The sequence below is a fragment of the Phocoena phocoena genome, chromosome 9 (genome assembly GCF_963924675.1).
Source record: "Phocoena phocoena chromosome 9, mPhoPho1.1, whole genome shotgun sequence".
NCBI lineage: Eukaryota > Metazoa > Chordata > Mammalia > Artiodactyla > Phocoenidae > Phocoena > Phocoena phocoena.
Window position 1 is genome coordinate 58531761 of NC_089227.1, and position 25138 is coordinate 58556898.

Here is a 25138-nt window from a genome sequence, read left to right on the forward strand (position 1 = left end):
CATGTCTCTGTTGTAAATCATTTGAATATTATTTTAAAATAAATATGGTGGGTTGGGAAAGGGGTTAATTACAAAGGGGGTGAGGGAATTTTTTGAGGCGATGGAACTCTTCTATATCTTGGTTGTGGTAGTAGTTACATGACTATGCATTTGTCAAATTTCATAGAACTGCAATATTAAAAAGGGTGAATTTTACCATCTGTAAGTTGTAACTCAACAAACCTGACCTCCCTAAAATTACAAATGAATAAATAAATAATGAATGAATGTATATTTCTTTCACTTGTCTCGCTGCTTTGCCAGCCAACCAGCCCTTTAGACGACGCCTCCTTTTCAAAGGAAGGACACCACGTGGTCAGCTCCAGCCTATGAGCTCACGATGCCAGTAAGGCTGTTCCAGAAAAACCAAAGATGGTGTGCATTTCCTTCTGGGGCAGATGACTTAATCCTCCAGGTAGCAATGCCCTTGTATGGTTAGCACAGGTAGGGAAATACTTAGCTTCATGCTGACTCACCAGGTAAAGAATCATCTCTCTGAATGAGTCAGAATCACAAATGTGTTCTGTACACAGTCTCATGTGTCCTGCATTGTAAAAGACTCAAAGCACCAATGAGGGCAGACGCTTGCAGGTCTCACTGGCCCTATATGGATAACGTCCGCAATCTGCAGCTCCCCCATTTCCTGGCATGGTCCTGTTGAATTCAAGCCCTCTAGCTCAGTCAGTCACATACCCAGTTAGGCACCGGAGAAACTAATTTAAATTTATGCTCTACTAATGTTGTTTATTCAGTTCTAGGTAAACCTAATAATTGTAGAATAAAATGTTTCAGTGTTAAGTATATTTCTGGACGTATTTCTGGAAAGGAGGGGTGTGTGTGTGTGTGTGTGTGTGTGTGTGTGTGTGTGTGTAAGGATCCAGAATTAAAACAGGTTCGGGTAATGTAAAATACCACAGAAAGTAGGGGTTTCCAAGGAAAACATGGGGAAACGCTGTAGGAGAATCTAATGTATGCTATAGCTTTTAAAAGGAAACATTAATAGTGAAACATGCCCTCAAAGGGCAAGTCAGTAATAAATTTCATGTCAGAAATTACCTGTCAGTAGGATTATGTTAAATAATGTTGAATTGTTATTAGTTGGAAGGGAAAGAGGAGAGTAACTTTCTCAAAAGTGTTCAAAGAGTGTCATGTTTCACACACAAATCCCATTATTGTTTAACAGGACTTTTGTACTTAACCCTTCTCCAAGATGTATTGAAAATTTTGACCATTTTAGTTCATTCTCCAAAAGCAGTCATTAAAGAAAAGAAGCCAAAGTTTCTATGCAGGAATTTGGAATTACCCAGAGGACTAGCGTATCTGATTAGACATCCATTGTAGAGTGTCCTGATTGATAAATGTATGCCTGCTTGCTGGAACCACAAAGAAAAATATCTTCACTTCTTTGCCTCAGCAAAGCAGTAATGAAATAGTGGAGGCCTCACCATTTCAACATTTTGAACATTTTGCTTGTTTTGGCCAAATAACTAAAAATGTATTTTCCCCTTGAAGAAAGTCTCATTGCAAATGTGTGAATTTTTAAGGTTCACTGCAATATATTTGGTCTGAAACTGAGTCCACTCATTGAGCCAGGGCCCAGAACCCCACCCTAGATTCAAAGAAGATGGGGACTACTGGGAACACAGTGGGAAACACAGCTGAGGCTTAAATGTGAGCTAACACATTGTCACTGGGCTTTTTACAAGGGCTGCTTATGACTCATAGGTGTCAAATCATCAAGCCATTACTCCTAGAATAAAAGATCACTTCAACTTGATGTGAACGGAATGAAGGGTGATTGCTCCATTGGATTTGGGTTTTTGAAGGACAAGAGTTAGAGGTAAGCTTTGGGATCCCTCCATGTACTTTGATTTGACCCCTTGATTACTGATCCTTACCTACCTTGGGTCCCTTTTGGAAACTGTCATATTTGATGACATATTTGACTTCATGACATTCACACAAGATCTTGCCAGTGAGTGCCTGACTGCATTAGGCATTTGTGGACATCTTTATTTCTTCAGGTCAGCAAATCTCACTATTTGTAAATTACCCCAGCAGTAATTTACAAATGGTCTTGGAGTGGCTTAGAGTCATAGATAAACTTTCCAATGTGCAAGCCACTGCATCCTTTGGGGGCAACCTAGAATCCGGGGAGGCTTCTTGCGAGCCTGGAGCATTCTGATCTGCTTCAGGAATGCTGTCTTGAGGGTGAGTAAAGTACCCTGGCCATTTCAAAGCTTGTTCAGATGGCAGTCATTTGTGCTAGCCATTTGGGATTTAATCTTGCAGTTATGGAAAGATCTTTTAGTTACGTTGCAAAATATATAATTTCATAATGTCTCGTTATGATTAGTTACAACATACAGAGGCTAGGCTGCTGCTGTCACTCATAATATACTTGGTGAGACCAAGACCAAGTCAGTGAGACCATGCCTTTTTCATGAGATACCACGCTCACCACCAGCAGGTTTGCTGTCCTGGTCTAGTCTTGCTTCAATTGAAAAGGGTTGGATACTCTTGTTGTCACTTCGGAGAGATTCCTCATGCTCCAGTCATAATGAGGGACACCTGCATTTCCAAAAGCTTCTTACCTTCATGTGAAATCCCTTCCTGGCTTTCAGCATTTTTTTAAACAATTAAGCAAAACTCTCTTATGTTATAATTGTGAACAAAACTTCTTAAATATTTTAATTATAGAAATTTCAAATATTATGTAAGTACAAAGATCACGATAATGACCCAGCACGAACCTACCACCCAACTTAAACAATTATCACCTCACAACTGGTCATGTTTCATCGGTGTCTCTACCCACTTCCAGCCTCTCCCAAGGTTATTTGAAGCATATCCCAGATACCATAGCATTTTATCCATAAGTATATCAGCATGTAAGTATGAAAGATAAGTACTCTTTAAAGAAAAGTAACCATGATACCATATTTTCACCTAAGAAGTTACCCATAGTTTCTTAATATTTTAAAATATCCTTCAGATTTCCTTGTTTGTTTCATAGGATTTTGGCCCTTTATTTTTTTAATTAATTAATTCACTTTATATTTCTTATATAAAAATGCTACAGTGGTGGCCATAGATGGAGCCTGGGCTCTCTACAGGGAGACTCTGGTGTGAGTCTGTGGGAGATGTCTCTGGATTCCTGACAGGGAGACTTGGTGAACACGGTCTCTTTTCAGAGATCAGGGTGAGAGAGCTGTAAGTCTTGGAGATGGCATCACAGTCGCCCAGGTTGGCAGTGCAGCCCCTGGTCGAGGTGTGACAGTCATCCATACTGGCCATCAGCAGCAGCTTCTTGAGTGCAGAGGCCGAGATGATGCCAGTGCCTCTGGGGGTGGGAAGAGGCACTCAGCATGGAGGCTGGTGCCTTGCAGGGACAGTGTGGGACCTGCCTGTCTTCTTCTCCCAGTAGCATTGCCACACGGGGACAATGGAGAGCTTGATCAGGATGATGGCCCCTAGGATGGCCCTGGCAACCTCCTTGGAGCACTTAATACTCAGACCGACATGGCCGTAGTAGTCCCAGATGGCAACAGAACCTGGTCCACTGGCTAGTGTAGGTCTGCTTTTGCATGGACATAATCTTCAAAACCTCATCCTTGAGGCATATCCCCAGGAGAAAGTCAGTGATTTCAGATTCCTTGATGGGAAAGGAGAAGAGAGGAATCTCCTCCAGGGATTTGGTCTCCCTGTCCTTGATCAGGTGGCCCAGCTCGGCCTTGCTTCCTTGAACTCTGTGATGTGGGCTGGGCTGTTGCTGCAGCCAGGAGTACCCCAGGAGTACGGGTATACCTCTGCCATTTGGTGCTTTCCCAGATAAGTGCCCTTTATTTTAATCGGAACTGAAATAAGGTCTGTACATTAAAATTGGTTGACATGTCTTCTTACACGCTTTTAAATCACAGATCTGTTCCCCCCCCCCTTTTTTCTGTTTTGCCTTGAAATTTATTTGTTGAAGAGTTTGTAGAGTTTTGTACAAAGTGAATATCGTTGATTCCATTTTCATGGTGTCAGTTTAACTAGTTCCTTTGTTTCTTGTATTTCTCATAAATTGGTAATTGGGGCTTTCTAGACTTCGTTTAACATCAAGTTCAATTTTTTGGCAAGAGTGCTTCATAGGCAACGTGGGATACTTCTGTCAGGAGGCACCAAAATCTGCTCGTCTCTCTTTGGGATGCTGGCAGTCATTGACAATCCTCACCTAGATCCATTACATCTTTGGGGATTGCAAAATGGTGAAGTATATTTCTATCATACCTTCTTCACTTATTAGCTGGAATACTTCTGTAAGGAGGACCTACCTTCAACTATGTGACTACCTGGAAGTCCAGTTCAAAACTTCCTACAGTCTGTGGCTCATTTATTTTAATGTCAGAGAGATGTCCTTTTACCCAGTAAGTACCCACAAACAACCCTTCACCAGTAAAAGGCTGTAGCATGCAGCAGGAAAAAACAAGCCAGGACCTCAGGAGTCGTGGCTCTACCTCTGAGATCTGTATGATGTTGAACAAGCTATGTAATTTCTTAGAGCTGGCAGGTTCCAGGCCCCTACCTACACTTCAACCAGAGAAGCAGTTTTTTCTTAATTTCATTTGAACAAATCAAGCCATGACTTAAAAAAAAATTTTTATTTTATTGAAGTATAGTTGATTTACAATGTCATGTTAATTTCTACTGTATAGCAAAGTGATTCAGATATACATATATATATTATTTTTCATATTCTTTTCCATTATGGTTTATCACAGGATATTGAATGTAGTTCCCTGTGCTATACAGTAGGCATTGTTGTTTATCCATTCTGCATATAATAGTTTGCATCTTCTAACCCCAAATTCCCAGTCCATCCCTCCTCTAACCCCCCTTCCCTTTGGCAACCACAAGTTTGTTCTCTATGTCTATGAATCTGTTTCTGTTTCATAGATAAGTTCATTAGTGAGGCCATGGCTTTTAAAAATCGTATATAGTCTATCACTAAGGTCTCTTTCAGCTAAGACATTTTATGATTTTCATTTAGGGTAAAAAAATATATAAGTCCCCATCAGGATATTTAGGATCCAGTGACCACGAAGAGCTAAGTGTTATTTCTAAGAATGTGTTATTTCATTTATTCATCCATCAGTTCAGTAGTTCATTTATGTTTTTATTTATGCTATCTAAGTCGCTATAAAGTCTAAAGCTTGGGAGTGGGCACTGTGGGCAATAACCTTTAGGGGATCTCCCGGGGGTACCATTCTTGAAGCCTCAGCCTGAAGTTCAGAGAGTTGAGGAAAGGATGCTGGAATTCTTGGACGTCTTTATTGACATCATCCATAAGAATGATTCCACGTACTTGAGAACTGTATTTGGAATTTTACGTGGAAAGCCCCCACAGGGGAGCCAGTGTAGGGGGTGCTTAACAACGTCCCTGAGAGGGAAAAGCAATTCAGAAGAACATCCGAAGAACTCTCGTTAATTGTTTACATGACAAAGTTAATCTCAAATTGTAGAGGAAAAATACAAGAAACGATCCTACTTCGAAATTCCCTGTCCACCTGTCCCTCAGTTCTCTGTGCAGAGAACTCTCATCCATACAACTAGTGAGTGAGTACAGGTTAGAAGCACAAAATCTAGTTTTAGCACAGTCCCAGGTTCCAAATAGGAAATGTGGACTCTGCTTTCTCATTAGTGCGCCTGAAATTCCTCCCTGGGTATGTGTATTCAGAGTGGCTCAGGTCGAGGGGGTGAGTAGAAGGAGGAAAGCAGAAAACACAATTCCAAAATCCACCATTGGAATCACACTGGCTTGTGACAGAATGAGCACAAAAATAAAGTCGACAGTTGTCACCTCTGAAATTAGGAGCAAATGGGGGCTTCGCTTCATCACAGTTTCACTCAGTACTTAGTCACAGAAGGTGCTGCCGCTCCCCTGGCACTTAATTGAATAATGGGAGCAGTTCCTGGCAGGAGATGTTACAAAACAACCTTAAGCATAAGAGGGGGAAAAAAGAGCAGTGCTTCATTTAACAAGTTCGGGGCCTTTCTTGGAGGCCATGAAGTTCTCAGTTCAAATTAATTATTGTGGACAAATATTTATTTATTCACTTGATGAATATTTATTGAGTGGCTCTTTTGAGCAGCACGTGGGGTAGATGTCACCCTGACACAGAGATGACGAGAGGCAGTCCCTTATAAGCAAAAGGCAGAGACGGTTTGCACAGCTCATCATGAAACTAGGCAACTTTGATAGCTCTGCACGAAAGGGGTCCAAATGAAAGTTTTATGAGGACACGCTAGGAAGCAGTTAGTTCTAGGTGGAGATTGAGAGGCAGCCTAGTAAAGTAGATGGTATTGAAGCTGTACTTGGAAAACTGGGTAGAACTGCGCTGGGAGAAGCCAGCAGGCATTCAGGATGGAGCATCCACAGTGAACCAGGAAAGGGCGTGGGGAACAGCTGTCCCCACTTGGCATCCATGTCTTCCTAAAGACATTAGAGCTTGGAGTCTGTGTGTATGCCGCTGGGTGAGAGCATGATGCTGTAGGAAAAGGAGGAGATTTTTTTTTATGTTTCCTTCATTTGTATCAACTGCATTCCTACCGATCTTGTCAGAAATCACATGTCATCTCAAACTCTGAAAAAATTCATTTCATTCTGTTTTTTTCACCCTGCATCAACACATCTGCTTCTCTGTCAGATGCAACTCTGACTTCAGGACTGGTGAAAGGACTCTAGGCTCCCCTGAGTAGCCACCCACATTTAGCGGTTGTCCCACTTTTCAGGGCTCCAGGCGGCCAGTGGCTTTGCCCAGGTAATCCTGCAGGACCGGTAGGACTCTCGGATTCTAGATCTGTACACAGATACAGCCACACGCAGCTGGGCCAGGCCTCCCATCCCAGTGAGCAAAATCTCCATGAGCCTCCCCTGAGACGTGAAGACTTACCAGGCCTTGGGTAAACACCCCGCCTTGCTAGACACTAACTTCAACCATTTGATTCCTGCCTAACAAGCTACCAGTGGGGTTAGGCTAGGGATCATAATATAAATCACTTTCTTTCTCAGTTTGAGGAGAAAGGGTAAATTCCTTGCAATAGGAAGGCAGGTATAATTCAGACATTGCAGCTTTCTCTTCAGCACAACAGCAGTTATTCTCTAGATGCACAGAGCATTTTATGATTTATAAGGAACTTTCAAAGACTTAATATAATTTGATTCTTGTTACAGGTTTGTCATTATTCCCACCTGCTATGTAAAGAAATCGAGAGGCTCATTCATTAAGATAATAAAAATAATGGCTCTCATCAGGCACATTGCCAAGTCTTGTCCTAAGTACTTTACATTAAACTCATGGAAGCTCCTAAATTGTCCTGCAAGGTAGATGGTGGTTGTCCTCATTTTGCTGCCAAAGGAAACAGGCACAGAGGGGTTATATAACTTGCTCGAAGGACCACAACTAGCAAGTGGGAGAGGTGGGATTTGATCTCAGCCAGCATGGCTCCAAGGTTGCACTAGGTGGCCCATAGCCTGGTTCTGGAAGAGAATGGTTATCCAAATCTACCACTCACCTGGCCAAGAGGATTCCTGGATATCCCAGGGAATGCTCCCCAATGGCAAATGTTTCTTCTGGACAAATGCCTTCTCTCTCTTTGGCCTACTCTAACTTGGGTAGATTTTTTTTTTTGCTGTACGCGGGCCTCTCACTGTTGTGGCCTCTCCCGTTGTGGAGCACAGGCTCTGGACGTGCAGGCTCAGCAGCCATGGCTCACGGGCCCAGCTGCTCCGCGGCATGTGGGATCCTCCCGGACCGGAGCACGAACCCGCGTCCCCTGCATTGGCAGGCAGACTCTCAACCACTGTGCCACCAGGGAAGCCCACCTGGGTAGATTTTGAGAGAGCTATTAAGGAGAAAATTGTTTGGTGCCTGCTTATTTGTCCCTGTCATTCGACATTGAGATAGACACCATCCTTTTCAGTAAGGAAACCACACATCTAAACCTGCGCCTGTTTCTCCAGGATGACAATGTAGAAAACCTTGGGAAGGAGAAGGTGTTTCCATGTTTTGTGGGGAACAGAGGCTCATAGGGAAGCAGCACTGGACACAGCACTAGAAAACCTGGATTGTGGTCGTGGGCTAAAGGTGTGACCTTGGGCTAGTGGTTGTACCTCTCTGAGCCTCAGTGGTATCAAATAGTAACTCTTTCTGCCTGTCTCATGTTTTTTTTTTTTTTTTGCGGTACGCAGGCCTCTCACTCTTGTGGCCCCTCCCGTTGCGGAGCACAGGCTCCGGACGCCCAGGCTTAGCGGCCATGGCTTACGGGCCCAGCTGCTCCGCGGCATGTGGGATCTTCCCAGACCGGGGCATGAACCTGTGTCCCCTGCATCGGCAGGCAGACTCTCAACCACTGCGCCACCAGGGAAGCCCTGTCTCATGTTAAAAAAAGAAGATTACAAGAATTACTGTGAAACTGCAGCATACCATACAAATGTAGTGTGTTACTATTGTCCTTTAGTTTCTAGCCAGTAGTTTTCTCCTCAGAGCATATCCTTGTACTTCAATGCAAGACTTTTTTAAAAAATGAGACTTGAAAACAGTTTGTAAGCTTCTGCATAATTTAGGCATTATTATAATAAAATGGACTTGATTTAGTGAAGATTTTCAAAACAATAACTTTTTAGATGGTACAGTAATTCATCCCATATGGTTTGAACCAGGGATATATTTAATCTATATAGGTAAGAGAAACAACTTTTGCAATCTTCTCATAGATTCTCCTGGAAAATTCAGAATAAGTCAAACTTTTAAGATTTGAAAAGACTTTAGATTTGAAAAGATTTGCTTTCAAGGAAATTAAATCTTGACAAACGGAAACAATATCGTGAGGTACTGAAGAGTGTGTAGGCTTCAGAGAAAAGCAGAACTTATCTGTAATCAGAAGAGTTGGGCTTGAGTGCTGGTTCCACCACTTACTGTCCTGAGACCTTAGGCAGATTATTGAGCTGCTCTTGGCCTCACTTCCTCACCTGAAAAATGGGTACATAATTATAATTAACTATATAGGTGTTTATGAGGATTAAATGAAATAATGCAAGTGAGCATTTAGCGTAGTAAATGCTCAAATATTGTTAGCTTTTTCTGAAAAAAATTGCATATTATAGAATTCCCTTCTTTAAGCATGGGTACACCATATTTTCTTTATCCATTTATCTGTCGATGGACATTTAGGTTGTTTCCACATCATGGCTATTGCTAACAATGCTGCAGTGAACATGGAGTGCTAAAATCTCTTTGAAATTTTGATTTCCATTCTTTTGAATAAATACTCAGCAGTGGAATTCCAGGATCATATGTAGTTCTTTTTTTTTTTTTTTAACTTATGTACTATTTTCTTTTTAACATCTTTATTAGAGTATAATTGCTTTACAGTGATGTGTTAGTTTCTGCTTTATAACAAAGTGAATCAGCTATACATATACATATATCCCCATATCTCCTCCCTCTTGCGTCTCCCTCCCATCCTCCCTATCCCACCCATCTAGGAGGTCCCAAAGCACTGAGCTCATCTCCCTGTGCTATGCAGCTGCTTCCCACTAGCTATTTTACATTTGGTAGTGTATATATGTCCATGCCACTCTCTCACTCCGTCCCAGCTTACCCTTCTCCCTCCCTGTGTCCTCAAGTCCATTCTCTACGTCAACGTCTTTATTCCTGTCCTGCCCCTAGGTTCTTCAGAACCAATTCCTTTTTTTTTTTTTTTTGATTCCATATATATGTGTTAGCATACGATATTTGTTTTTCTCTTTCTGACTTACCTCACTCTGTATGACAGACTCTAGGTCCATCCACCTCACTATAAAAAACTCAGTTTCATTTCTTTTTATGGCTGAGTAATATTCCATTGTATATATGTGCCACATCTTCTTTATCCATTCATCTGTCGATGGACACTTAGGTTGCGTCCATGTCCTGGCTATTGTAAATAGAGCTGCAAGGAACATTGTGGTACATAACTCTTTTTGAATTATGTTTTTCTCAGGGTATATGCCCAGTAGTGGGATTGCTGGGTCGTATAGGAGTTCCGTTTTTTTTTTTTTTTTTTTTTTTTTTTTTTTTTTGCGTTATGCGGACCTCTCACTGTTGTGGCCTCTCCCGCTGCGGAGCACAGGCTCCGGACGCGCAGGCTCAGCGGCCATGGCTCACGGTCCCAGCCGCTCCACGGCATGTGGGATCTTCCCGGACCAGGGCACGAACCCATGTCCCTTGCATCGGCAGGCGGACTCCCAACCACCATTTTTAGTTTTTTAAGGAGCCTCCATACTGTTCTCCATAGTGACTGTATCAATTTACATTCCCACCAACAGTGCAAGAGGGTTCCCTTTTCTCCACACCCTCTCCAGCATTTATTGTTTGTAGATTTTTTGATGATGGCCATTCTGACTGGTGTGAGGTGATGCCTCATTGTGGTTTTGATTTGCATTTCTCTAATGATTAGTGATGTTGAGCATCCTTTCATGTGTTTGTTGGCAATCTGTATATCTTCTTTGGAGAAATATCTCTTTAGGTCTTCTGCCCATTTTTGGATTGGGTTGTTTGTCTTTTTGATATTGAGCTGCGTGAGCTGCTTATAAATTTTGAAGATTAATCCTTTGTCAGTTGCTTCATTTGCAAATATTTTCTCCCATTCTGAGGGCTGTCTTTTCATCTTGTTTATGGTTTCCTTTGCTGTGCAAAAGCTTTTAAGTTTCATTAGGTCCCATTTGTTTATTTTCGTTTTTAATTCCATTTCTTTAGGAGGTGGGTCAAGAAGGATCTTGCTGTGATTTATGTCATAGAGTGTTCTGCCTATGTTTTCCTCTAAGAGTTTTATAGTGTCTGGCCTTACATTTAGGTCTTTAATCCATGTTGAGTTTATTTTTGTGTATGATGTTAGGGAGTGTTCTAATTTCATTCTTTTACATGTAGCTGTCTGGTTTTCCCAGCACCACTTATTGAAGAGGCTGTCTTTTCTCCATTGTATATTCTTGCCTCCTTTATCAAAAATAAGGTGACCATATGTGTGTGGGTTTATCTCTGGGCTTTCAAACCTGTTCCATTGATCTATATTTCTGTTTTTGTGCCAGTACCATACTGTCTTGATTGCTGTAGCTTTGTAGTATAGTCTGAAGTCCGGGAGCCTGATTCCTCCAGCTCCGTTTTTCTTTCTCAAGATTGCTTTGGCTATTTGGGGTCTTTTGTGTTTCCATACAAATTGTGAAATTTTTTGTTCCAGTTCTGTGAAAAATGCCTTTGGTAGTTTGATAGGGATTGCATTGAATCTGTAGATTGCTTTGGGTAATACAGTCATTTTCACAATGTTGATTCTTCCAATCCAAGAACATGGTATATCTCTCCATCTATTTGTATCATCTTTAATTTCTTTCATCAGTGTCTTAGAGTTTTCCGCATATAGGTCTTTTATCTCCTTAGGTAGGTTTATTCCTAGGTATTTTATTTATTAACTGTTTGTTACAATGGTAAATGGGAGTGTTTCCTTAATTTCTCTTACAGATTTTTCATCATTAGTGTATAGGAATGCCAGAGATTTCTGTGCATTAATTTTGTATCCTGCTACTTTACCAATTCATTGATTAGCTTTAGTAGTGTTCTGGTAGCATCTTTAGGATTCTCTATGTATAATATCATGTCATCTGCAAACAGTGACAGCTTTACTTCTTCTTTTCTGATTTGGATTATTTTTATTTCTTTTTCTTCTCTGATTGCTGTGGCTAAAACTTCCAAAACAATGTTGAATAATAGTGGTGAGAGTGGACAACCTTGTCTTGTTCCTGATCTTAGAGGAAATGGTTTCAGTTTTTCACCACTGAGAATGATGTTGGCTGTAGGTTTGTCATATATGGCCTTTATTATGTTGAGGTAAGTGGAACTTCTGTACTGTTTTCTATCAAGCTGCACCATTCTATATTCCCACCAACAATGTGCAGGGTTTCCAACTTCTCCACAGCGGTGCCGACACTTGTCTTTGGTTTTATTGATAATAGCTGCCATGACAGGTGTGAGGTGTTAATCTCATTGTGGTTCTGATTTGCATTTCCCTGATGATTAGTGAGTGACATTGAGCATTTTTTCACATACATGTTGGCCAGGAAGTTATTATGTTAAGTGAAATGAGCCAGTCACAGAAAGACAAATACAGCAGGATTCTGTTTATATGAGGTATCAAAAATAGTTGAATTCATAGAATCAGAGAGTGGAATGGTGGTTGCCAGGGGCTCAGAGAAAGGCGAAGTAGGGGAGTTCCTAATCAACCAGCATGAAGCATCAGTCAAGCCAGATAAGTAAGCTCTAGAGACCTGCTGTACAACATTGTACTAATAGTCAACAACAATGTAAAATAAGGTGTAATAATAATAATACATAATAATGTGTAATAAAATGTAATAATATACTTAAAAATTTGTTAAGCGGTTATATCTTATGTTAAGTGTTCTTACAACAATAAAGTAAAAATTTTTAAATTTTAAAGTAAAAATAGCCCTGAAAATTGAGAAGGTCTGACCCTGAGTCTAAATATAGGAAAAAATATGAATATGGCTATTCAGATCATCCTCACAGAACTGGTCATTTCTTAAAATTGATATGGTATAAGCCTAATAATACGTTTTTGAATTAGATATAGCACTGGCTAGTGACCTTTCGATAATGCTTAAGTAAGAGATTCATCAGTACGGAATAATTGGGTAGGAGGAAGAAAGGGTATTGACATGGTAAATTATTTTGCACAGATCTATTAATAACAGGACACTGGTGCCTTACTAGGTAAGCACCCAAACAGTCTTCTGGCATCATTTCTAGAATAGGATGCTCTCACTAAACCCCAGATTTGGATCTCTAGGAAGCTTCCATCTTAAATTAAATCCTACTCAATAGTAAATAGATTTTGATTTAATATCCTTGAACTGTTGAGTTTTCTTAGATTACTGTATGAGTTAAACAGTAAATAAAAGTTGTCTCTATCAAACATATAGTTGGAACTGAATCAGTGAAAGACTTAGAATTAATAGATCAGTGGAGCAGTCAATGCCAAGTCTCTGATTTATTCTCTGTTATTGAGGTAGCAGAAATAGAAGGAACCTACTCTTTGGAAATGCCAAAAATCACTATTCCTGAACCCTTTATGCTAATATTGTTGAGGTTTTTGTTTTGGAGCCATCTGATGAGAAAAGCTACCTTGGAGGGAATTCCTTTAATTTCTTCAATAACTAAATCCACTTGGAAGAGGTGGTTCCATTTATACCAAGTGTCTTAGTGAACAGTGCTACTAAAGAATTCTGCTATTAAAGGGAACATTCTAGAGCCCACTTTTCCTATGAAATCACACCCACCAAGGTCATGTCTTGGTATCACCAGATCTTCACGCAGGCCTGGTACCTAATAAAGATCATTATTGTCTCCAGAAGGAATCTTCTTTAAGTGATGAAGGTGTTCATAGGGTAACAGTTCCTAACTACAATTTATATTTGGCATTATGGAGATACTAGGAACCATATATCCAGGAAATGCCTATACCATTCACTTTTCCATACCTGGCCCCAGGCTCCCCCCTTATTGTCATCCAGAGCCATCATGGTGAAGAGGAAAGAGGCCACAGATTAACCTGCATTTAATAATATGCTTATCCAGCCAGCCACTTTAGAGTCAAGAGATGTCTGTGAAGATTGCTGTGTCCTCTGCTGTAGAAATGCCATTAACCAAAGAGACAATCAAATGAAAAAGCGAGAATTAAATGAAAATCTGTGATCCAGTTACTATAGAAGATGAAGGAATGCTTGCCGGCATTAACATTTTACAAAACCAATGAGGAGTCCATGAATTAATCTCACCTAAAGTCTAGTCCCAAATTTGGAATTGAAGGCTAATCGAAAAAGTTACATTAAATCTCTAGTTCCAAAAGAATTTCAGAATGGTGTGGACATTTCCACATGCCTAATATGGCAACATCTCCTGAGGGCCCTCAGAACTGAGTGGCCTTGGAATTGTGCAGTGAGACTAGGGCAGCCCCTAGAGATGTCCAGACTAGGATTAGTCAGAAAGTCCAATCTAGTCTTGGCTGGCCCTGGAGGTTCAGAGGGGTCACAGGGAATCCTGCATCTCTGGTAGAATAATGTTTGCCTTGTCAGGCAGTGTGTAAACAACCATTGGCACGCAGGGTTACTGAAAAATGCCGAGAGCCAGAAAGTTTGGGTTATGATAGTTATGAACAAAGGAAAGTATTTACAGTATCCCCTTGCTCCAAAATAGATTTTAAACACTATACAAACACAATGGAATGTGTCCATTCATTTCTAAATGGGTCGTCTCCTACCCCCATGTTTAGGTCATAGCTATTTCTAGGCTTTCATGTGACAAGACCTTCACAGACCAAATTCAGTAGTGTCACTTCTGAACCAAGTGGCTGCATGCGCTGTGGTTTTCCCTTGTTTATTTTGTCTTGTTTTATTTTACACAGCTTGTATCACTAGCCTCCCAATCAAGGTCAGTAGATTGAATTCAACCCCGTTCGTTTAAAAGACCGATAAATTTATGCCAGCACCATGATCTCACCCCCCTGAGTAGCAGAATGTGGCCGTGCTGTGCTGTGAAGTCAGCCTTCCAGACGCAAGTGTTCAGTGTGACCCTGAAACCACACCTGAAAGACAGGATGGTGTCGTCATACCAGCACGTGTTCTGACTTCAGCTTCATTTATTAAGGGCAACATGTATCCGGAGGTGAAAGAAAAACCTGAAATGGTTGATGTATTGTTATAATTGAGGAAGCGCCTGTAATCTAAATAAACGATGTCAATGGAGAAGACTCATCCAAATACCAGCATGGCATTTCCTAATACTTGCCGCCAATTTGCTATCGAGGAGATGGTTAGGAAGTCTCAGGTGGACGCTAAGTGCACAAGGGCCAAAAAGGATCTTATTACCAGGGTGGAGGTCAGTGATGAACATTATGATATGAAGTCATATTCCTTGCAGTGCAGCTCTTTGCAGTGTGCGAGGTTGGAGATCTGTGTGCAGGCAATGTCGAATGTTTCCTGTGTGTGAACTCAGGTGAGGAGAGTGGCAAGTTTCTCTTGTCACCAGGTGAATTCTTGTACACATACACACATTCGTTCTCTCTCTCTCTCTCTGTCTGTCACACACACACACGCACACAACACACTTCCTCCCTCCGATCATATATCCTCCTAAAGATCTTCATTACATCAGCCATGCAGGAAGGGAAAGAAAACCCTTACCAACTTGTAGTCATCACACTTTCCCCTAAGGCAGCTATTACAACACTATGAAGATGTACTCTAGCAATGAAGGCACCCAAAGAGGAGGGAGACTGCACCATCCTATAACAGCTGGGGCTGAAGAGAGCAGAATTACAGCTGGCATTTCTTAAACTTTATTATGTGTACTGAGTGTTTTATATACATTTTCTTAGTTAATCTTCACATCAACGTCTTGAGGTAGGGACTGTACTTATTCCCATTTTAGAGATGAAGAAATTGAGGCTCAGAGATGTTAAAGATGACTTACTTATGGTCACACAAATCCACTCTAAACCACTGTACAATGCAAGCCAAAATACTCCCATCTGCTTCTTTATATGAGAATGTGTAGAATGACAACTTGTTGTTCTGCACCAAATACAGTCTCTACTTACATATGTATGAATACGGATGGCTAATAATATGTTTGGGCCTGAGCGTGTCCAAGATTTCATAGATGGACACTTGCACACTCTTATACTGGTAACATTTCGTCCTGTTAACAAATGTTTTGACCTTGTGGTAGCCTCTGGTCATATTCTAATATTTTTAGCCAAAGTTATAATAAAAGAATCTTTCTGTTTCAAAATAGCCTTGCAGATCAAGCTCTGTACAATCCGAAATGCCACTTCTCTGTTTGGCGAGGGTTAAATGGTTGTCTCAGGCCAGCGTTTAGTTCACATTCTATAAATGGCTCTTACTCCTTGATCTGACTCACTGTATGTATTACAGCAAAGTCACTTACAGATCAATTTATTTTTAGAATCTTAAAGAAACAGATTCAACAGGGAGTGTTTGTCAGACCACAGGCTAATGTGAGGGAAAACATACCTTGGTGAGGAACTTTCTGTTTGACTCCTCTGCCCACAGCTCTCTGTTAGTGATAGGCCTTTGCGTGTTGTGTTAAATGTTTTGAATTATTTAAATAGCAGAGTGGCAGAATTTTATGCCAACATCTTACATAATAGAGGAGTTTTTGTGGTGTGCAAGTGGGAGAGCCTTCTGCATTTTAAGTAAAATAATGTCAGGAAATAATCAGCACAATTAATCTTCATAAAGAAGAGAAAGATTATATACCCGTCGCCCACCTTGCGGCTTTGTAATGGAAATTTTCTTTACGATCAAAACCCAGGAATATGATAGGAGCAGTGATGATAATGATAATGGTGATGATGATGGTGACGATGATGAGAGCGGTGATGGTGATGATGATGGTGATGGTGATGACGATGATAACCACTGCCACCATTAGGAAAGATTCTGTATCCGTCCATTAAATAAATATGGCATGCTGCCCTCTACAGGTATTCAATCTACACCGGATAGTATCAAATTCATACAGATAGATGAAGCATTCTCAAACACACAGACCAATGTATAAATGCAAATTGAATATTGAAGCCAGTTAAATAAGTAAAACCTTTATACTCTACAGGTCTCATTTGTGTGAATTCTGAAGCCAAAGAAGGAGCAAGCATTTTAGTAACATTTATTTTAAGTTTCTCTTCTGAATTTTTGAGTATGTATATTTGAGGCCAATGTCAGAAGCTGGGAAGACCAGCTGGGAGTTTGTGGACTAGTTTTCTGTTGACACTAGAAAAAGCTAATTGTTCTTTGGTTTGCCTAAGGCCTGTTGTTTATGGATAACAGGTGTTTAATGGACAATTAATAAATAACAACGGGTCTGGAAATCTCAAATTTGTTTGCTTTTCAGAAAGGTTGGATTTTATACCACATTCAACTAACTTTTAGAAACTAAACTAACAGGCTTTGAAAAAAAAAAGAGAGTCCACCTGGCTCCTTCTTCACCCTTCTACTTCCGCCTTACCCCAGTCAATCATTGTTATTTTAGTATCTGGGTTGAACATTTTTCTCAATTTACTCTGTGCTCTTCCTTGCTGGGGATATGAACCAACAGAGGAAACACTGCTGGGGAAAGAGTCTTTAGAATTGATTTCTTGTACCCGCCTTCTACCCTTGAGTTTAGTTTAGTTAGTTCAGCTTGATCACTGAATTGTTCTTACTGTTATTCCTTCACTCTAAAAGGAAGGGCTGGCCAGTGGAGCTGAGAATCCCCTAGTCCTCACTTGCTGGGATTTTGCCATATGGGCCAATGAGAGCATAAAGCAGTAGTGATGAGCACCAGCTTTAGAGAAATCCTGGGCTTGTGTCCAGCTCCCTCCACTTACCTGCTGGGTGACAGTGGGCAAGTTATAGAATGCCTCTGAACCTCAGTTTCCCATCAGCAAGATGAGTACAATAGTATCTACCTCATAGGAGTTTTGGGAGGATTTTAAAACACACTACAAGATAAAACATTTTATAAGTACCATCTTGTTTCATTCCCATGACTACCTTGTAAGGAAGAGACTACTATCTCCCCAACTTACAGAATGAAGAAATGAAGCTTAAGGAGGTTAAGCAAATGAATCCAAAGTTACAGGGCTGGTGGGTGTGGAGCTGGATTCAAGCCCAGGCTGAGGCCATGCTTTTGACCTCTGTGTCATTCTGTCAGATATCTGTATCCATTTTCCCCCACACATGTCACTAGGATGCTAAAAAGAATGTTTCACTTCACTCTTGAAGTCCTCCCTCTCCCCCATCATTCCGATTTCTGGCCAGACTCTGGTTCCTCCAACTGCAAGAGGTACAGGTGACAAGAGAGTCAGGCTCTGCCACCTACGCTCTCAGTGCTTGGTAGACATGGAAGAAGCTACCAAAAAAATTCACTCTACCCCGTGGCTTTCAGAGTTGACTTATATAGTCAAAAAGAAGGGGATCCTTGTTAGTGGCTAGTGTTAAAATCCCAAAGTGCAGTCAGCCAAAACCTCATCCAGATGCAAGTGTGTGGTCACTGGTCATGCATTTCTGTTTGCTGAATTCCATACAGCCAAGGCAACTGCCTTGCCTCGCTGAAGATCCACAGGGGAAAAAAGTTATGTGCGCTAGTACGAAAAAACATGCAAGCAGAGTTCTCCCTTGTCATCAGGAATGTTTGATACAGCCATGTTTATTCCGTGGCCTCCGTCCATGGTAAATGTGCCATCATTTCTCATGTGGGGAAAACTGACCCAGAGCTTCCTTATTGGCTGCTCATTTTGTTAAAATGACATAACATCGTAGAGGATAATCTATTGCAATGAAAACAATTTTGTGGAATTATAAAAGTATATGCATTTTAGTGAAATAACTACTGCTAGAGTCTTTTTGGATGTTGTCAGGCTGAAAACGTGTACAAGTTGTCCTTAAGTACCATATGCTCCTTTTCTTCACCTAATTTCTTACATCCTCTGGGGAAAGTTTACGATAGTGATATTCTAACAGATCATTGTCTTTCCTCATTAGGTACACTCATTTTATTCGTTCATTCTTTGCGAGTGCGTTTTTGTATATCTAAAATATGTAGTAGCCATTTTATGAAAGTACGGATTCATTATTTTCTGTATATTCTTATCATAGATTGCTAGAATAAGTGACCTTTGCTGTGTATGAAGAATGACACTCAGTTCTACCTTTAAATATCACTTTTTGTCAAAGGCTCCACTGGCTTTACCATATCTGAATTGGATGATTTTTAATATAAAGTACTTGGAATTGTTGAAGTATGGAAGAATTCAAATCTAAAATTAAAATTTCCTGGTGATCTTTTTGATACAAGCACTAGCTAATATTCATTGACTGCTTACTATACCCCAGGCTTTGTTCCAAGCTTTATCTGTGTTAACCCCTCAATTCTCATAACCATCCTACAAGGTGCCCATTTTACAAACAGGAAAATCGAGGTGTGAGAGGTTAAGTAACCTGACCTTGGTGACACAGCTACTAAGTGCTGTTTCTGGAACTCAAACCCAAGGGGGTTGGGCCCAGCATCTGCTTTCTTAACCCCTCCCCTTTAGTGCAACTTCCACAACAGGGTGATAGAATCCATTTTATTGCTTTTAAAGGACATTTACGTACTCTTTTTAAATGAATACAAATAGACTGTTATCTTTAGCCATAGAGAGAAGGAAGAGCCTATTTAAGAAGGGATCTAAACAATAAGCCATAATTTATTTTTTCTCATGCTCTATCGAAAGGCCTGGTGAAGGAGGCCTATTATGTCTTACTCCCCCTGGTGTTCAGAAAGGGTGCCTATGGGGGCCCTTAATCAGATGTAGGGAAAGGAGCCCTGGGAAGGCTTCACTTCCTTTCTGTTCCTGAGCTTGAGAAACAAAAAGCAGCTAGAATGTGATACAAGAGTTCCTTTTCTCATCTGTTTTTCCTCTCAAGGCTTGCAATAAGTTCAGCATCCCATTGCAACCCTTGACGGCCAAAGTTATTAAAATTTCTAATTTCCTAAAATTTCTCCTGTCCCCCACCCCTATCCGTTCTGCCACGCCCCTGGCCTTCCTCCAGGGCGTCTGGTTTTCCATAATTAGCATGGTGGTTCTGATAATCTTTCCCTGTCTTCAGCCCTGGCTGCTGGGCATTTTTTCCCCCAAATCTCCATCACAGTTTTCCTTGTTATTGTTTGCTTGGAGTTTCTGATAGCCAATATTCCATGGAGAAAAATGTAAGATCACCTTGAATTTTCAAGTCAACTTGAGCTTCAATTGTTTGTATTAGATACAACGGCACTGGGACCCTTAATTTAAAGAGTGGCTCAGCCCTGGCTACCTGTGGCTCTCACTTAGGGAGCGTTAAAAAATACCAGTGCTTGGGCTCCACCCCCAGAAAGTTTGAATCATTTCTTGTGGGGTGGAGCCCAGGCATCAGCGTTTTTATTCTTTTTTTTTTTTTTTTAATATGAGGTCATGGTTGAGAAATACTGTACTAAATTAATCTTTTGGCTTAAGTTTGATACCAAGACCCTGAAAGGCCTTGGTTCAGAAATACATTAAATTCATTTAAATGGACAGTTGTAGTTCCTGTCTGTTTTAACCTGTTTGTTAAAATGTGAAAAGGGATTTTTTGCTATACAGCATGGTCATCCCCAAATTAAAGGGAAAGGATGAAGTTCGTGGCACTTTTGAAGTGCCCTCCGCCCTAGGAATCTCTGGCCACATCCTTTGCAAGAGGCCAAAGTGTTCTGTAGCTGAGATGTTTCAGCTTATCTTCAGCCCTGAGGCAAATCAGGACAATCACCAGAAATCATTTTCATGTCAGTGCCTAGTGCATACTGGGTGTTCAAGAAATCAAAATTTGTATGTGGCTTAGTACAAAATGCAGGGGCCACTGTTACTGTGTGATTTTGGAGATAAGTCTGGTTCCTCATCTGTACAATAGATTTAATAGTGCTTGCCTTACAGGATTGTATACAAATTGAATTACATAATTTATGCAAAAGCTGCTAATCTACCTGCTACCACGCAGCAGTCACTCCTCCCCAAAGATCTGGAAACTCTTCCCAGCTCAGAGGAGGGAATTTCTCTCATACTGTCATTACTATGATGTTGGCTGACATCATCAATTTTATCTTTCAAGGAGTCCTGTCATATCTCCCATCTGGAGGACCCTAAAGACAGACAGCGACCAGGGGCTTTTGTGGTTTGTGCCTACAGCACATACAATAAGACCACGTAGGTTTCCTGGACTTCCCTCTGTTGATTTACTGAAACCTGTTACTGCCAGGGCTGCCACAGCATCCCCCCATGCCTGCCTTTTGTCCATATCCTGTCTGGTCACCTCCCCTGGTTCTGAGTCCTTCCAGCAGGCTTACCATCTGTCAATCTACTTTGCCCTCAAATCCTTCTTGAAGAGGTTTCAGCACCCAAGGGAAGTTAACAGGCTCCTCCAGAACCCAGGGGACTTGGCCAGGAAATTTGCATTTCAAGGGGTAAGAGAAGAAGGAGACGACTAGAGAAAACCAGCAACTTCTGTGTGAGCATCCAGAGGGGGCAGAACTGGAGAGAGAACAGTGTGAACTCAGAGAATATCACGTCCTGTAGGAGGACGGGCATGGTGGTCAAGGAATAGACTTAGGAAGTCAGACAGTAGCCCCCGAGACATTAGAGAGGCTCTGCTGCCTGTCAGTGCTCTTTGTGTGATCTTTCTCTGACTTTTCTAGGAAAATCCTTCTTAGACATGTCCTCTGCTGTGTTCATTCACTCAGCAAACTGTGATGAAGTGCCTAGCATTGGCTAAGCAGAAAGGACAGCCCTGACTCAGGGAGTACAGTCTGGTGTGTGCGTGGTGGGGGAGGATATGAAACAGGCACTGAACACTGATAGTTTTAACTAGGTTAAAAACAGCCAAATTAAAAACAAACAAAAAACATAAGCCAAACTTCCAATGCCTTTCCTCCCTCATGTTCCTGTTTTCCCACTTAACTAGTGGATAGTGGTTAAGAGCCCAGACTTCTAAGTGAGGTTATCTGTTTAAATGGTGGATTCACCACTACCTGTGTGATTTTGGGCTAAATGATACCTCATTTTACGTCTCTGAAAACTGACATCATAAAAATGCTTACAGATTGTTACGGAGATTAAATGAGATAATACACGCAAAATCCTTAGAAAAGTGTTAAGCACGTAGTAATCACTGAACAAAGGTGAGGTTATTAGTATTAATCCACCAGACTATGTTAAGACAGAGAGTCTGAGGATGGACACAGAGAGGCAGGCCCTGTAGGGAAATCCAAATGACTAATTTATTGTCCCATTCTCCTTTCGCCCTTCCCTCAGAGAGTTGTTCTGGAATCACGCACCCGATGTACAGGTCAGCCAAACTTTTCGGCTACTGCTCGTTCCTGAACTCTTCTTTCTGGCCTCAATTGACAGAGCTGAGAGGCTCTGGGCAGCCAACAAACAACTCTGTATTTGCAGTCGAGCAGGCAGCTGCCAAGTGGGGAGTTTCTTTGCTCCAAAAGAGAAGCAGGACAGTCAGGGGCTGAATGGTCTCTGCTGCTCTCAGAAAACTCATTGGCCTTCCAGAGTTAGTCAGGACCCTGGACACATAGGGCTACAACATTCTCCTCCTGAAGTAGCCTTTACTTCTTAGGAGTCTCGAGTCTTCCCAGAGCTCTGACCCTCCCTGATTCAGATATTCTGAACAGCTGTCTCAGCTTTGTATCAGGGATGGTAACTAATAAATTTCAAAAGTTAATCTTTGTTTATCAGAGACGTCATTAACATATAAAGGCTCTTTGCCAAGTTGAGTTTCCACCATCAGAGAAGCATAGGCATTGATTATGTTTCTATAAACATCGAACTTTTGACCAATGATGGACCAAGGAGCATAGATTTGGAAGGACGGACTTCTACATCGCATTCAGAAAACGTGGACTTCCAAGGTTGACAGGATCCTCAGAGGTCTCCCAGTCCAAGCTGTCCATCCAATGGATAACTTCCAAACAGCCCTAAGAGGTTGTTGCCCAGCTCCTGCCCAAACCATTCTGTGATGCCCTGTGCTCACCTGCTCCTACAGCACCCTGCTCCTCTGATGCCTACTTGGACAGCTTAAAATTGTTAGAAAGTACCACTTCTATGGAGTCAATTATGTTTTCCTGGATTTCTACCCATAAGACTTAGCACTACTCATTTGACTTGACACTAAATCCATGTATCCCTTCTCCAAAATGTTGCTCACTTCTCATACCAGCTGATTAATTACCTATTCCGAATAGCAACTTCGGGAACAATTAGAGATCTCCATTTCAGTATAGTCTGTTTGAAATTCTTATTCTCAAATCTGTGTTTGTTGGAAACCAAGTGCTGAAGAAAATGTGTTTTTCATTTTCACCTGACATTTTGCATCTTAAGGCATCATTCTGGGTGTGCAGCAGCTGAAAAAGCTTGAAAAAACGTAACTGCTCAAAACTAGAGTGATACGGGGACACATGGTGAAGCAAGATGGTCAATGCGTAAAGCAGTTTGGTGTGTGGCTTGGGGGTGGGAATCATTCCGATTGCATAGATTACCATATAAGAGGACAATAGCATGGGTCAAAGTCTCAAAAGTTTCCAAATACATTTTTAACCATTTTTCACCTTGATTACTACCCTGCTAGCCAAGAGAGTGACTTTTTGTACACAGAAGACGTATGTCGATAGGTTCCTTCAGTATTAATTCAACATTTATTTATTAAGTACCTTCCTTGTATTCCAGGCAGAGAATCAACACTAGGAGGTATGCGTGACTATCTTCCCCACGTTACAGAAGGGAAAACTAGGTACAAACATTAGTAACTTACCCAAAGTTATGTAACTAGTAAGTGGCTACACTGGGGTTAGAACCAGAGATCTGGCCACAGAATGCATGGTCTCAACTGCCACCCAGCACCAACAGTGGGACACACAGACATGTGGAAACCTTTCAACCCTGAGCTGCTGAGTGGACCTTGAGCAGGACCATTTGTTCTTTTTCTCTGTGGGAAGGATTTCAGGATGCTGACTCCAAAGCATCATCGGCTTTAATCTGTCTCTAAAAATTCTTCACCCCAATTCCAGCGTGTGGGGTTTCCCCCCAAGTCATTCAAAGCAATTCTCTAACACCAGCTGGGTGTCCTACAATTCAACTCAATTCTGACACCGTCTCTCCAGAGAGAGCATCAGATCACACATGTTAATGGTTCAGTCCCACAAAACTGCCCTCCAGCCCACTTCAGACCCTGTTGCCAGTCTAGGTTGTCACCTGTGCTTCTGACCAGGACCAGCTATAGATCAGAGAGCTCCATGATCCCCTCCTTGGGTTCAGTTAATTAGCTGGAGCAACTTACAGAACTCAGAGCAACATTTTACTTACTAGATTACTGGTTTGTTATAAAAGGATATAACTCTGGAACAGCCAGATGGAAGAGATGCATAGGGCAAGGCATGTGGGAAGGGGCACGGAGCCTCCATGCTCTCTCCTGGTGCCACTCTTTCCAAATCTCCAACCCAAAAGCTCTCTGAAGCCTGTCCTTTTGGGTTTTTCTGGAAGGTTCGTTATGTAGGCATGGTTGATTAAGTCATTGGCCGTTGGCGATTGATTCAACCTTCAGCTCCTCTCTCCTCTTGGAGGTCTGGGGGTGGGACTGAAAGTTCCAACCCTCTAATCACGTGGTTGGTTGTCCTGGCAACCAGTCCTATCCCTAGGTTGGGGGAGGGTGTCCCAAAGTCACTCAATTAACATAACAAAAGACACCTTAGGAAATTCCAAGGGTTTTAAAAGCTCTGTGCCAGAATCGGGGATGAAGACTCAATAAATAATTCTTTTGTAAGTCACAGTATCACAGCCTCCCAGTGGGGTACCCTAACACCACGTCTCCCTTTGGTGCCCTGACAGTCATTTTGGAGTTGCTTTCTGTGTGGTGTGTAGTAGAAAGAACCCTAAGACTGAACACTGGAATTCCTGAGTTAGAGTCCCAGCTCCATCGGATAAGAGCTGTGTGACCCTGGGCAAGGCACTCCATCCCTTGAGATTCAGTTTCTTCCTTTGTAAAAATACCCATCTCCCAGGTTCGTGGTAAGGATTCTTTGCTTTCCAACAAATGTTGACCACCTCGGACGTGCCAAGCACTTGGTGAAGTTATGGGTATGCACTGGTAGATAAAATAGACGTGGGTGCTGCCTTTCTATAGAGCCTGCAATCACGTGGGGAAGGTAGACAAGAAGTAAGCAAACACGTGGATGATTGCAAATGGAAATGAGGGTTCCGAAGGAAATGAAAGAGTTCAGCATTAGGAAATTGAGTGGGTGGGAGTACCTGCTTAGGTAAGGCGGCCAGGGATGGTCTCCCTGGGAAAATGTGTCCAGAAGATGAGGAGATACCTGCCAAATGAAGAGCAGGGAGAATTTCAGGCCTAGGAATGGCATCTTTACAGGCTCTGAGCAGGGAAATATGATTA

General features: G+C 41.6%; 1 protein-coding gene and 1 pseudogene across 1 annotated transcript in view; one reads left to right on the forward strand and one right to left on the reverse strand.

Moving 5' to 3' along the window:
• CREB5 (cAMP responsive element binding protein 5) overlaps positions 1 to 25138 on the forward strand; it is a 334186-nt gene that overhangs the window by 127386 nt on the left and 181662 nt on the right. The gene's annotated exons all lie outside the window — the stretch shown is intronic.
• LOC136128486 (small ribosomal subunit protein uS5 pseudogene) lies at positions 3150 to 16583 on the reverse strand (annotated as a pseudogene).